This window comes from Monodon monoceros, unplaced genomic scaffold (assembly GCF_005190385.1).
Source record: "Monodon monoceros isolate NGI ecotype Baffin Bay Population unplaced genomic scaffold, NGI_Narwhal_1 Super_Scaffold_5, whole genome shotgun sequence".
Taxonomy (NCBI): Eukaryota; Metazoa; Chordata; class Mammalia; order Artiodactyla; family Monodontidae; genus Monodon; species Monodon monoceros.
This window is the reverse complement of record NW_021703782.1, coordinates 43045285-43059219: the sequence shown is the minus strand read 5'-3', so window position 1 is coordinate 43059219 and position 13935 is coordinate 43045285.

Below are 13935 nucleotides of genomic sequence, written 5' to 3'. Positions count from 1 at the left end.
AAATGAGTTTATGTGTACTTTCCTGGGACCATTAGGATTGAACTGATCAACGTACCTTTTGACATTTGTCTAATAGCACATGGAGTAGTTTACATTTTCTGTACTCTCAGAGAAAGGGGGTGGGGAGGGGTATAGTATTGGTTTTATGGCTCAGGAAATTCTATTGCATGGTTTGGCCTTCCAGGATTTTCCCAACTTTGTGTTGTATATTCAGATTTGGGTTGAAATTAAAATGGGCTCTTGGTAAGCTCAAGTTGAAAATATGTCTCAGCACTAACATTGTTATTCTTTAGATTTGCATAAATACAGACAACTGCCACGTCTTCTTGGTAGCACTGGTAAGTATGAGAAGGCCTGGTTAAAAATATGCAGGCCATTATGAAGATTGGCAGGTTAGAGTTGATACACTAAAAGAAATTACATTCTTTTCCACAAGATGAGTCATACAGCTGAAACTGTGTGGTATATCATCTGGGCCAACAAACATAATAATGGTATTTAACCTTCAAGTGATAGATATCTAAGATAACACTACACCTAGATGACAACTCAGGTGACAATAGCCCAGCTTTTTTGGAATGGGAACAGAAGAAATGCTAATTGAGCAATTATTTTTTCATAGGGAACTCAAATATGGTAACACTATTAGAGCTTTAATAATCCCCAATAAACTCTGGTTACTAAAATTCAAGATAAAAATAACTTCTACCCGTATGTAAAATATGGAACTATTTGGGCTATGATCAAGGAGAAAAGGTCTGCCAGTTAATTAAGAGTTAGGTAGCTAGAATTTGCCCCCAGATCCAGGTAAGCATAAGGTAAGGGAAAACTCACCTAGCTGTGAAAAGGCAACCTTACCGTCAAGTTTGTTTTCCCTAGCCCCACCCAGCCAATTGCATTCCTATTGCCCAGGTGTGCCTGTTTATCCCCAAGTCCCAGCCACACCTACTCCCTGTTCTAACCCCACACCAAGGAACATATAAAAAGCCCCTCCCTTTAGATCTCAGAGCACATATCTTGGAGTCACTATTGATTCTTGACCTACTTCCCCTTGTCCATCATGTCTAGACAGGTATACCAACGTCTTTTCTAGTCTACACTCGGCACATAGTAGTTGTGAAATATCTGTTTGTGCCTAGATTTGGTTTTGACTCTCGTTTTTCTGTTCTTCCACATCTTAGCTTGTACCTTTGATCTCATTTCATAACCTCTTGATTTTGTCCTTCGGTATTTCGTTGTGAAGACCCTCAGGAGGCAGGAGAGTTCAACGCAAAGAACATGGGATTTGGGATCAGAAAGACCCAAGTCCAGATCTTTGTTCTGTATTTACCAGTTTTGTAAACTCTAAGAAATCACTCCCTTTATTTGGCCCTTAATTTTATATCTTGAAAATTGGAGTTAAAAATGTCTGTATTATAGAGTTATTGTTGGGATGAAAATCAAAATAAATACAAAGAACTTGGCACCCTTTTGGTGCTCAATCAATATTTCAATATTTGTTGAATGGCCATTTCCTGTCTCCTCATGTCTGAGACCAGATCCAAATTCAGTCATTTATTTGATTCCATTCATTCTGGACTGGGGAATAAAGCCAAGAATTATGCTTAGAAAGCATTTATAACACTAGTAACTCGAGAGAGGTTTATAGACCATCTCATTTACTGGAGCTAAAGCTATCTGTCAGGGCCAGATTAAAACACAGACAAGACCTATGCACAGGTGAGATAAAGGTGCCCCTCCGCATATTCCACATGTAAGTTAAAATTTAAAAAAATTAAAATGTCTAACAAAGCCCAATAATGTTCTCTTTTTTTCCCCCATGATGTCTACTCTGCAGCTTTTTAAAAATATCAAATTCTTAAAAACAATAACAACAACCAGTTTTAAAATTGGTCTGAGATTGCCCTTGCAGGCCTTTCCTGCTCACAGTAGCTGAGGCAGGTAGAATAGGGGAGAAGGATTATCAACCAATCAATGTTTTTTAAACCCCTGAGATAAAATTTTTTTGAGAGTTTACTCTATTTGGACCCTTAAAAAAAAACTGTTAGCTTCCATCTTCTGTGTGTATTTTGTCTATTTGGCCCAGGTTTCTATTACTTGTGACACTGAAATAAGAGTTTTCTCCAATATTAATCCTTAGACTTTCTGCATGTCCCAACTTGTTAAAGTCTTGTGTTAATGCAAGCTCATGGCAAACAATGTGGATTGAATACCCAACAGACATTCCCCTCATAATTCCTTGCCAAGAGAACCCCAATACTGTTCAGTTATTAGGCCCATGTTCTTTATTGATACCTCCTTAGCCTCAGTGGGTGAATGAGGATTAGGTTAAGGCAATCCTGGTGTAATTCCTTTTCTTCTTGCTAATGTTTGATTTTATACAGGTGCAATCTTGCTTGAGAAATGTGAAGGCAAGTAAGGGAACTTTTAGGTTTCCTTTGCTCTGCAAATGGACAAAAGGTTCATACTTTCCTGAATCTGGTCATTGTTGGACGATGACTGGTGCCATGGAAGCTCTCTTGAGATCATGAGAAAATGAGTATGAGGACAAAACTGACATGCTAAGAATGGCAGAGGAAAATATGGCAAGAACCTCGATCCTTGATGTCACTGAGTCACTGACTGAATCTATGCTGGAACCATTAGAAATCAGTCCTTATTGTTGAAGATACTTTTAGTCATGTTTTCTATTACAAGCATTTAAAAGCATCCTAGGTAATTAATGTTAAAGGCATCTCTCACAATTTTTACTTATTTCTCAGAAATGCTTACTAGAAATTGCTGTTGCTGGTTATAAGATTTATTCTAAATAGATTGAATTTTCTAAAAGATTGTCAATCTCTCTAAAAATAAAAGCATGACTTGATTAGCAATTGTTTAGTCTGGTATTTCTCAAATTTCTATTATTTACATCCCAGTTTTATGATTTTGTCACATCCTTGTGTCATCTATACTAATAAAAATATTTTTCTTTAAGTTGTTCCTTCTTTTTAATATTAAATAGATCTATTTAAAAATAAACTTTCTTATTAACTAAAATTGAAAACCAGTATTATTTGCCTTAAATAGAAGATAATCATAAAAAGAAATACCATGAACTGAGTAATGTTATTAAATTCTTGCCAGATATAGTTTCCTGTGAAGACTGAGCTGGAGGCCTGCTATTTCTGTTGAAAGGAGACACTAGGGAGGGTTCCTGAAGTGGTAAAATAATCCCTATGCCAACTGGTACTATTTCTTTGCCATAACCGGAAGAACTAAAAAAGAATGTCAAGGGAGATATCTATTACTAGCTGAATTTATCTAAATGTCATGCCGGTGCCTTCTAAAATCGTCTGGTATGCCACCAGTGCTCTGATTGCCCCTAAAACTGACTTGCCAGATAGCTTTCAAGGGCCTGGCACACTGAGCAATACCTCCTGCAGAAAGGCTCACAGTAACCTTGAGGAGAGGAAAAAAGACCTAAGAATCAGCCTTTGTTGTGATTATGAAAGGTCATAAGAAGCCAATGTTGCAATGTTTTATTATACTTGATAGTAAAGCAAAGACAAGTAGTCATTTATTATTCTCTCCATGTCAATGTTTTTTTACCTTTTGGAATCAGTTGCTGCATTGAGAATTTTTGGACAACTATGGTACTTCTACTCAGGAAAATGCACAACTGTACGCACACACACACACACACACACAATTTTCACAGAAAATCAGAAGGTCCACAGACCTCAGACTAAGAACCAGCATTCTATATATTTTACACACGTTCTCCTACAGCTCACCATGTGACTCAGTTCAATACAAATTGCGGCTGAGAGCAAAACATGGTTTTCTGAATATGTCTATGAATGAGTAAGAGTAGTAGGTTAATTTAAATGCACTAAACTGGAGACTTACTCTCCCTTAAACATCTACTTTGAATAGACATAGGTTCCACTGGTATTGCCTTCCAGGAGGTTTCGAGAGACGAGACCAGGTTCTATAAAAGAGTATCAGCCAACTCTATAAAGTCATCCTTCTGAAGTTTGAAATACCACTGAATGTACCTAGTAAAATTATCCCTGGGCAAGCAGACTCCCAAGCCTGGGTGGAGTTCATAAGAGTTACTTAGGTAAAATAAACAAAAATGACAGAAACTTTGGATTGCCTTTGTCTGAACTTGAGTGTCTGGATGGATCAGCAAAAGCAGCAAACCACACACCTGCTTGTCAAAGCAAAGAGAAACCTAACAGGCACCTGTTTCTTACACTGTCAACTCAGTGTAAGATCTGCAAAGATCTCTCAGGATTCTAATTTATGATGGCCCATCAGTCCTTAAAAATACCCCCTCCTTTTTTTCCAGCCAAATAGCTCTACCTTTAAAAGGCACAGAATGAGTAGCAAGATGAAATGAACCATTTTAATCTCTAATTTCAAATGATAATATTAAAAACATTCAGTAGTAGGACTAAGACATTAACTATGTAATAAAACCTAGAATAGTTTTTGGACCAAATTTTAATGGGTTATGAAATCACAAATTAAGCTTTTTAATTTTTTCTCTAAATTTGGTATTAGATTGAGCTAATGGTTAATTTTTTTAATTTGTAAATGATTCAATTAAAACACGTTCCTTCCAAACATTATAAAAAATGGATTTAAAGTATTTGATCTTGAAGAGGAGATCTAATTGGTGATGTTCACCTGATACAATTCTTTACATAACAGATGTTAGAAAAATACTAAAAAACCTTGTAAAAGGTGAGTTGCTCATTATCTTCAAGTTACTTGATTTATACAATATTAAGAACCACTTGCAATTTTCCTTTAGTTTTTAGTTTACTTAACACTTGGTCAGAGACATCTAAAAATATCAAATGTCTCAAAAAATTTTTTTAAGATCGGTAAAGATGAATTTATCTGCTTCACTGGGTTGCGAGCTTAATTCTGTCTCTGGAAGAATTTTAGCTTTAACTTCTTAATAATACTGTGGAAGCTGTAACAAAGGCCATAAGTAAAATATTATGAAAATGTTATCTTTTTTCTTTGAAAATTCTTTTTCTCCAAAGCCAACCAAGGCTAACCAAATTAGGTGATGGCAGACATGCTCTAGTGACTTGAGCACAGAATCAGTTTGATGACAGTTAAATTATCATGTTGCCTTTCTCTGTGGTCTGTGAAAATGTAAACTCTCCCCTCTCAGTTTCTTAATCTATAAGGTGGCACTATCCATGCATAACTTTTCTTTACTAGTACTGGAAATGTTCACTGGGTGAACTTTGAGAAGTGCATTAAAACATTCTTGATGAGTGTGTGAGTAATATAGTTTGAATAAAACAAGGCTAACCCTTTCAGAGTTACAGGAAACACAAATTCATTATCCTTTAAGTAACAATAGATAAATATTTGATGACACCATCTGACTAGCAGGGACTGAAATTTATGACTAGGCTGTATGAGATCGTGAAAGTAGACTGCAAGTTCCTTTAAGGGTATTTCAAACTGCTGACATCGATGCTTACATACGTATATATAGCAGTCTATGTGTATATATATGTACATATATATATTTATCAAAGAAGTGTCTTGTTATTTATTTTATTCTCAAGAATAAAACCGTGAGATATTTGAACAAATACTTTGAGTTGGCAACCAGTGATAAATATTTCCCAATAAATAATCCCCTTAAAGTAACAACCAATCTTAAATCTCATTAAAAATTTCACTTAGATTCTTAGAAATAATCTTGGTTCAAGGCAATAAATATGTTGATTTAATCCCAGGATGGTGTTTTTTTTGTTTTATTTATTTTTTTGCGGTATGCGGGCCTCTCACTGTTGTGGCCTCTCCCGTTGCGGAGCACAGGCTCCGGACGCGCAGGCTCAGCGGCCATGGCTCACGGGCCCAGCCGCTCCGCGGCATGTGGGATCTTCCCGGACCGGGGCACGAACTCGTGTCCCCTGCATCGGCAGGCGGACTCTCAACCACTGCGCCACCAGGGAAGCCCCCAGGATGGTGTTTTTTGGTGTGATCCCAGGGCTACCAACTCAAAGTCACTTGAGAGCTGGTTCAAAGTGTAGATCTCTGGGTCTTGGGACCCCATGACTTTCCTATTGACCAGAATTACTGGGTGGCTCCCTGCTATCTGAAATTTTAATAAATGTCCCAAATGATTTTAGGCACTAGAAGGTTGAGACAGTTGTGCTTGAGGATAGTCTCTGGGGACTCAAGTAATTTCTCTACCTCAAAGAAGTAACAGAGTCAAGCTTTTCTATTTCTTATAGTCCTGGAGGGCAGATGGCAGGTTTGTTTTTTTGTGTTTTTTTTTTGGTGAAGAGAGAGAATTGAGCTGGAAATATCATCACCACAATTCTTACTAATCCCCTCCTGTTCCTCATCATCACCATCATTATAGCTGCTATCATTTACTGAGCATTTACCATATGCCAGGCACTGTGTTAATTGCCTTTCGAACATGATCTCATTTAATCTTACAATGGGTTTTATGATTACCAGGTTAAAGTAAAGGAAATGGGGGCTTCAGTTCATACAGTTGGTACAGGACAGGGCTGGGAAATAAACTGTATGGTTTCTAACAGTGGCTTTCAGATGGTTGTGATAACCTAAAGACAGAACTAACTGGGTAGAGGCGAGAGAGAAGTGACATTTGTTAAGCACTTTCCGTCATCCAGATATTTTACATGCATGGTTATATTTATTACTCTCAACAAACCGTGAGGTATCAATTACTATCTTCACAGTACAGATGTCAAAACTGAGACTCAGCAAATTCACCCAGAGTCTCTGCTAATAGTGGACGGGCTCAGATAAAACTCTTTGTCTTTTCTCTATCCCTCCTTCTCCACCGAACACCAGCTCTACGTTAGAGTCAGATTGCATAGGTTCAAATATCTACTCTGTCATATATCAGTTTTGGAATACGTGTTATTGACAAACAACTCAATTTCCCTGTGCCTCAGGTTTCTTCATTTGTAAAATAGGGATAATATTGATATGGATGTCATAGGGATTTTGTGAGGATTAAATGAGTATATGTATATAATGAGAATCACTTAGAACAGTGCCTCATATAAATCTAGCACTCTACAAGTATAATAATAATTATTAAACCTTGACAGTGGAAATTAGATGGCAAAATGGAAAATGATTAATTTAGGGAAAACAAAAAGAGAATCAGTTGTTTCTAGTTTTTTTTTTTTTTTTTTTTCCACATACACCATAATTTGTTGAACAGGGCCAGGGTAACCAGGGTTGGAAGAAACCCTTGCAGAGAGTGGTAGGTGGCCATTATCACAATTAAGAGAAGAGACACTTGGCAGGGGACACTGCACTGGGCTTTGAGCTCTTGTTTATGAAAAGGAGACTGAGTGGTCATTGTAAAGACTCTGATTTGATCTATTGCTTTTACTTCAAAAGCCAACAAAATCATGATCATCACTGGAAAAATTTTGAAAATTAGACAAAAATATATTACCCTTCATTTGTATAACGGTAGGAAGCTTATGTTTGTCCCTAGAATACTTTATGGTTTTGGCCTTTGTAAGCTTCTTACAGGATAGTTTAGATAAAGGTAAGATCTGAAGGGAAAATTTTAAAAAAAGATGATTATGAGCATGCCTCATCAGACTTAGGACTCTTCAATCTGTAGACATGACAGGTAGAACGACAGGAAGAAATCACAAATGAACTTATCTATGAAATAGAAATGGACTCACAGACATAGAGAACAGACTTGTGCTTGCCAAGGGGGAGGGGGAGGAGGGGAGGGATGGAGTGGGAAGTTGGGATTAGCAGTGCAAACTATTATATATAGAATGGATAGACAACAAGGTCCTACTGTATAGCACAGTGAACTCTATTCAATATCTCGTGACAAACCATAATGGAAAAGAATATACATAAAATAAGAATGTGTATATATAACTGAATCACTTTGCTGTACAGCAGAAATTAACACAACATTGTAAATCAACTATACTTCAATTTTTTAAAAAGAAGATGAATGAGATTAGAACCCACCATCCGTCCATCCATCCATCCATCCTTCCATCCATACATCCATAGCTAACTGTGTGCTAGGCATTATACTAGGTACTGGAGATGTAATAATGAGAAAGCAGACATGCTTTCTGCTCTTATTGAGGTTACAGACTAGTGTGGAGACAGACGAATGCCTATTACAATATAGTATAGTGGGTGCTATGGAAGCAGCACTCAAATCCATGATCTACATGCTATGACTGACTTTCCCAAAACTTAAATCTGATCTTGTTATGCCCTGTTTAAAATCCTGCAGTGGTTCACAGTCGTGCCTTCAGGTTGAAGTCCAAGATCTTTAGTGTGACCTCACACGATCCTTCATCATCTGCCTCTGGCCATTTCTCCAGCCTCATCTCATCTCTCACCATGATGCTGGCCCTGTCTCCCCCTTCTTCCATCCATTCACAGGGAACTCTCTGGAGTTATTAAAATGCCCTGTTATTTCAAGACTTAGAGCCTTAATGTTTTTCTGTGTTTTGTGACCTCTGCCCTTCTCCATCTGGCCATCTCTAGCTCATTCATCGGACTATTCTACTATGCTGGCTCAAGCACCAAATAGTAAATATACTGCATCAGTATCTTTATGGTTTGTTGAGAAATCGGCTGTTAATGGGCTTTACCTGATTGCTCTAATAACCCTCCCTACTCGCCCTGCCCCCTTGTTAGATTCGGTGCCTTTGCTTGCTGGCTCCCATAGCTCCCTGAATTTATTTTTCTTTGCCTGCTGAGCTGGCAGTGTTTGTGGCTGGTACAGTGTAGAGAACTGACTCAGGCTTCTACTTCTCTTGGCTTATGTGGTCAGACACAATCTTGTGCTCCCAGCCCCATCTAAGACCATCAGGAGTTTCTGTGCTCTTCCCCAGCTCATTCTTAATCTTCCTGCTAAGTTTTCTGCATTGTGTATACATGACAGCTGGGGTCAGAGTGACAGTAATTTACTGGGCATGAGATGGTGAATCTGCTGTTTCTACTGACTGACTCATTGGACATCTCTGTTTTCTTGCCCATGTGGATAGCTTCAGTAATGGCAGTGGGAAGACAGGGACTTGGGAGTGGACAGCACAGTGATTAAACTGGGGCCATTCATATGAAAGTTTAAGGACTTCAGGTCACCAACTCAGGTGATGGATGCCTGAGAAAAAAATCAGAGAAAAGGAGAGAGGACGTGGGTAATCCGGGCCGCAATTAAACTTGCCAACGAAATGGTCTATTATTCTAATATCCACATTTGGCAAACTTTTAATAACCTTGTACTTATAACCTTATCATTTATGTGATGAACAAACCTGAAAGAACTAGTTATAAAGCCCGAACTACCTCCTTATACTACCAGCTCTCGATTTCTAAACAGATTTAGCCTTAAAAAAATGCAGATCTTGCTCTGTATCTGAGCCACGGCCCTAAAATGGAGCATTTTTGCAATTCTGAAAGTAACCTTTTCATTTAAAATGGAAGGCTCTGTAGGGAACATATCATTGATGAAAAACCAGTAGGACACAGTAGTGCTGAAGACTTACTAGTCTGCTGTTTGCAGATTTCTTCTGATTTCCAGGCAACATACTGAGACCTTTGCAGATCTTTCAGCCTGGTTGCGATTTCTTTGCCCGTGGTCGGTCCTTCACTGTTTTAGTCATGCAGTCTCTTTGTGGTTCCCTTTAGAAGGAGTTGAGGTTGTGAGTCAAAGCTTTAATCTTTTGATTATAGTTCAGAATTGTGATGTGAGGAATTAGTAAAGTCCCTTTTTCAACATACTTGTCTACTTGATTGGAATTCTTCTGGGCAAACTTAGAAGGTCAAAATGCCCCTTTAGTTATTGAGTGAAAAAAGCAACATTCAGAACAGCGTGTGTGTGTGTGTGTGTGTGTGTGTGTATGTGTATATATACACATATATTAAAAACATGGGCCATTTTGTGTCAAAAAGAAGGGAATATAATATGTAGTTATAAGTGCTTGTATTTGTGTTAAAAATAAAACATGGGAATGATCTAAAAGAAACTATTAAAGGTAATTACCTACAGGGTTTGGAGGTAATGATAAAAGTCCATGCAGTATTATAACACGTTAGTGTTGTGTTTGCTTTCAGGTTATATATATATATATATATATATATATATATATATATTTTTTTTTAAATTAATTAATTAATTAATTTATTTTGGCTGTGCCAGGTCTTAGTTGCGGCACACGGGACCTTCACTGCAGCATGCGGGATCTTTAGTTGCGGCATGTGGGCTTCTTAGTTGCAGCATGTGGACTCTTAGTTGCGGCATGCATGCGGGATCCAGTACCCCAACCAGGGAATCGAAGCCAGGTCCCCTGCATTGGGAGTGTGGAGTCTCACCCACTGGACTACCAGAGAAGTCTCTCAGGGTATATCATATCTGTTCAATAGCATGGACTGTTCCAGTCACTCTAATGAAAGTTGCTATGTTGAGAGTACCATCTCTGTGCCAGTGCCTTCAGATGCTACCTTCATTTAATTCCTTCAGCAGTCCTTCTAGGCAGCTAATAATGTTCATGTTTTTAGATGAGGAAACCAAGCCTTGGAAACATTAACTGACCAAGCTAAGATCAGAGAATTAGAAGTGTCACAACCCATAACTGGCATTTTCTGACTTCAGACCCAGTGTACTTTCCCCTATATTGAGCTGACCACACCTTCATTATTGCAGATGTGATGATTATCCAGGGGCCAAAGTACACAACTATTCAATAAATATGTATTAAATGCTTACCATGGACTAGGCACTGTGGCAATCCCCTGTGACTTGAGAAAAACAAGAATAGTGAAGACAGACAAGGAAACAATGAAGCCTAATACTAGGCAGAAAGTGCTTTTGATGGAATTAAGTACAGAGGGTGGCATCACAGAAAGAACATTTAACTGAGCTGGGGAAGTTCATGGCAGTTTTCCCAGAGATGAGTCTTGGAGGACGCATGGTATTTAGCTAGGAGGAAAGAGGGTCAAGCGTAATCCAGGCGGGGCGAACAACACATACAAAAGCACAAGGTTTTGAAAGAGCACTACGTTTTTGAGGAAGAGTCAATAGTTGGGCATGTCTAGAGCATAGAATAGTGGAGAGAAATGAGGCCGGAAAACAAAAGGGTCTTGTAAGTCACACTAAGATACTTGAACTTCATCCTGTAGCGATGGGAGACCATAAAGAATTTTTAATAAAGGAGTGAAAAGATTAAACCTAGAGCTTAGAAAGATCACTCTGAAAGGAGACTATAAATTGATCATTTAAAAAAAATTGAAGTATAGTTGATTTACCATATGGTGTTAGTTTCAGGTGTACAGCAAAGTGATTCAGTTATACACATATATATGTATATATTTATATTTTTTGGGGAAAATATAAATATGGAAAATATTTATATTTTCCATTATAGTTTATTACAAGATATTGAATATAGTTCTCTGTGCTATATAATAAATCCTTGTTGTTTATCTAGAGACTATGAGTTGAAAGGGAGCCAGGTATGATGTTGGAGAACTGGTTGGGAGGATGTTATATCAAATTTTATTGTTTCTAGATGCATATATATGTATTTTAAACATATTTTCTGAAATTGGGATGCATCTTACAATCAACAGTATGTCATAATTTAATTGGCAGTATTATTTTCTCTCTTAATGGCTCCCGAATACCAATGTGTCTTATAACTGACAGAATCTCAAATTAGATGAAATACTGGGTTGGCCAAAAAGTTTGTTCAGGTGTTTCTGTAACATCTTACAGAAAACCCAAACGAACTTTTTGGCCAACCCAATATAATGGTCCAGGCAAGAGGTACTGAGGGTCCAACCCAGTTTCCTGGTAGTGGGATAGTAAAGAGGGAAAAGATTTGAGTGATATTTAGATTTTGATATGGTATTGATTATTAAGTAAAAAAAGAAATGTGCAGAATAGTACAAGTTGTGGAATAAAAGGTAGGGGTATGGGCTTCCCTGGTGACGCAGTGGTTGGGAGTCCGCCTGCCGATGCAGGGGACATGGGTTCGTGCCCCGGTCCAGAAAGATCCCACATGCCGCGGAGCGGCTGGGTCCGTGAGCCATGACTGCTGGGCCTGCGCGTCCGGAGCCTGTGCTCCGCAACGGGAGAGGCCACAACAGTGAGAGGCCCGCATACCGCAAAAAAAAAAAAAAAAAAGTAGGTGTGTGTGTGTGTGTGTGTGTGTGTGTGTTGGGAGGTAGAATATACACACACACATATATATTTCTGAAGATGTATAAAATGTCTCTAGAATGATACACAAGAAACTGATAACGTTGATTGCTTCCAGGGAGAGACATTGGGTGGCTAAGGGAGAACAGAAGAAAAAATTTCCACTGTGTTGCATTTTGTACATGTATTTTGAACTACATGTATTATGCCCTTAAATATTAAAAAAAAGGAGGTGTTTGGTAGGAGAAATTGATGAATTTGTTGATAGATTGGGTAATGAGATAAAGGAGCGAAAATGTTTTATATGTCATGTTTTATTCTTTTAATGATCCTCTAGCTTTTTTTTTTATACTTTATTGAAGTATAACATATACCATGAATTCAGCCGTTTTAAGTGCACAATCCAATGCTTTCTAATAAGCTTATTGAGGTGTGTAACAATTTCCACAATAGTTTTAGAACATTTTCATCCTCATGTCCATTTAGTTAATCCTCATTCCCACCCCAGCCCCAGGCAACCACTAATGTCTGTTTTTAAGGCTTTACCTCTTTTGGACATTTCCTATAAGTGGAATCATATAATATGCAGTGTTCTGTGTCCCGCTTTTTTCACTTAGTATAATGGTTTTTAGCTTTATAAATGTTATCACATATTTCAGATGTACTTCATTCTTTTTTACGGCTGAATAACATGCTATTGTATGGATATACCACATTTTGTCTATCCATTCACCAGTAGATGGACATTTTGGTTGTTTCTGCATTTTGGCTATTATTAACGAAGCTGTTTTGAACATTCATGTTCAGGTCTTTGTGTGAAAGTGTTTCATTTCGCTTGGGTAGACACCTAGGAGTAGAATTGTTGTGTTGAATGGAAAATCAATATTTAACTTTAAGAAACTATCAAATTGTTTTCCAAGGTGGCTGTATCATTTTACATCCTCACCAACAATATATGAGGTTTCCAGCTTCTTAGCATCCTTGTCATTACTTGTCAGTGTCTGTCTTTTGAGAGACATGATCCTAGTGGGTGTGAAGTGATACCTCATTATGGGTTTGATTTGCATTTCCCTAACGACTAATGATATTAAGAACATTTTCACATGCTTGTAGGCCATTTATATACATCTTGTTTTGTGAAATGTCCATTTAAATCTTTTGCTCATTTTAAAATTGGGTTGTTTGTCTTCTTCTTATTGTGTTGTTAGAGTTCTTTGTATCCTTAACTTTGACTAAGGATCCTTGTCCACTGATAAGGAGACTCATTTCTCTATCCATTCCTGAAAATCTTAAATTCCTCTACCTTTTAGAGGGACCCTTCAAAAATTTCCCCTACTTATTTTCAGAGTATTTCCATGAAAACACAGGGGTCATTTTGAAAATTGATCACAACTCTTTCCTCACTGCAGACTCAACGAGAGTTACAATATAAATTTTTGCATTACTTTCATTTTTGTAGTGCTTCCAAAGCTCATAACTATCTTCATAGTCAGACTGAAAAATTCAATCTAGTTATGTCTTACTTTGTAGTGCTCCAGAGGACACTTACTGTCTGGAATTAGGAAGTAGGTAGCTCTAAGATGTGATAAATGATCATAGAAGTAGCCACTTTTAACAAACTAAATACAGAGGCTGTGTCAATATTAAATTATATCTCAGTTTAATCTGACTTAAATACCAATCCCTTTAGTAAAATATATTTTAATGCTCTGTGATAAAATAACCACCAA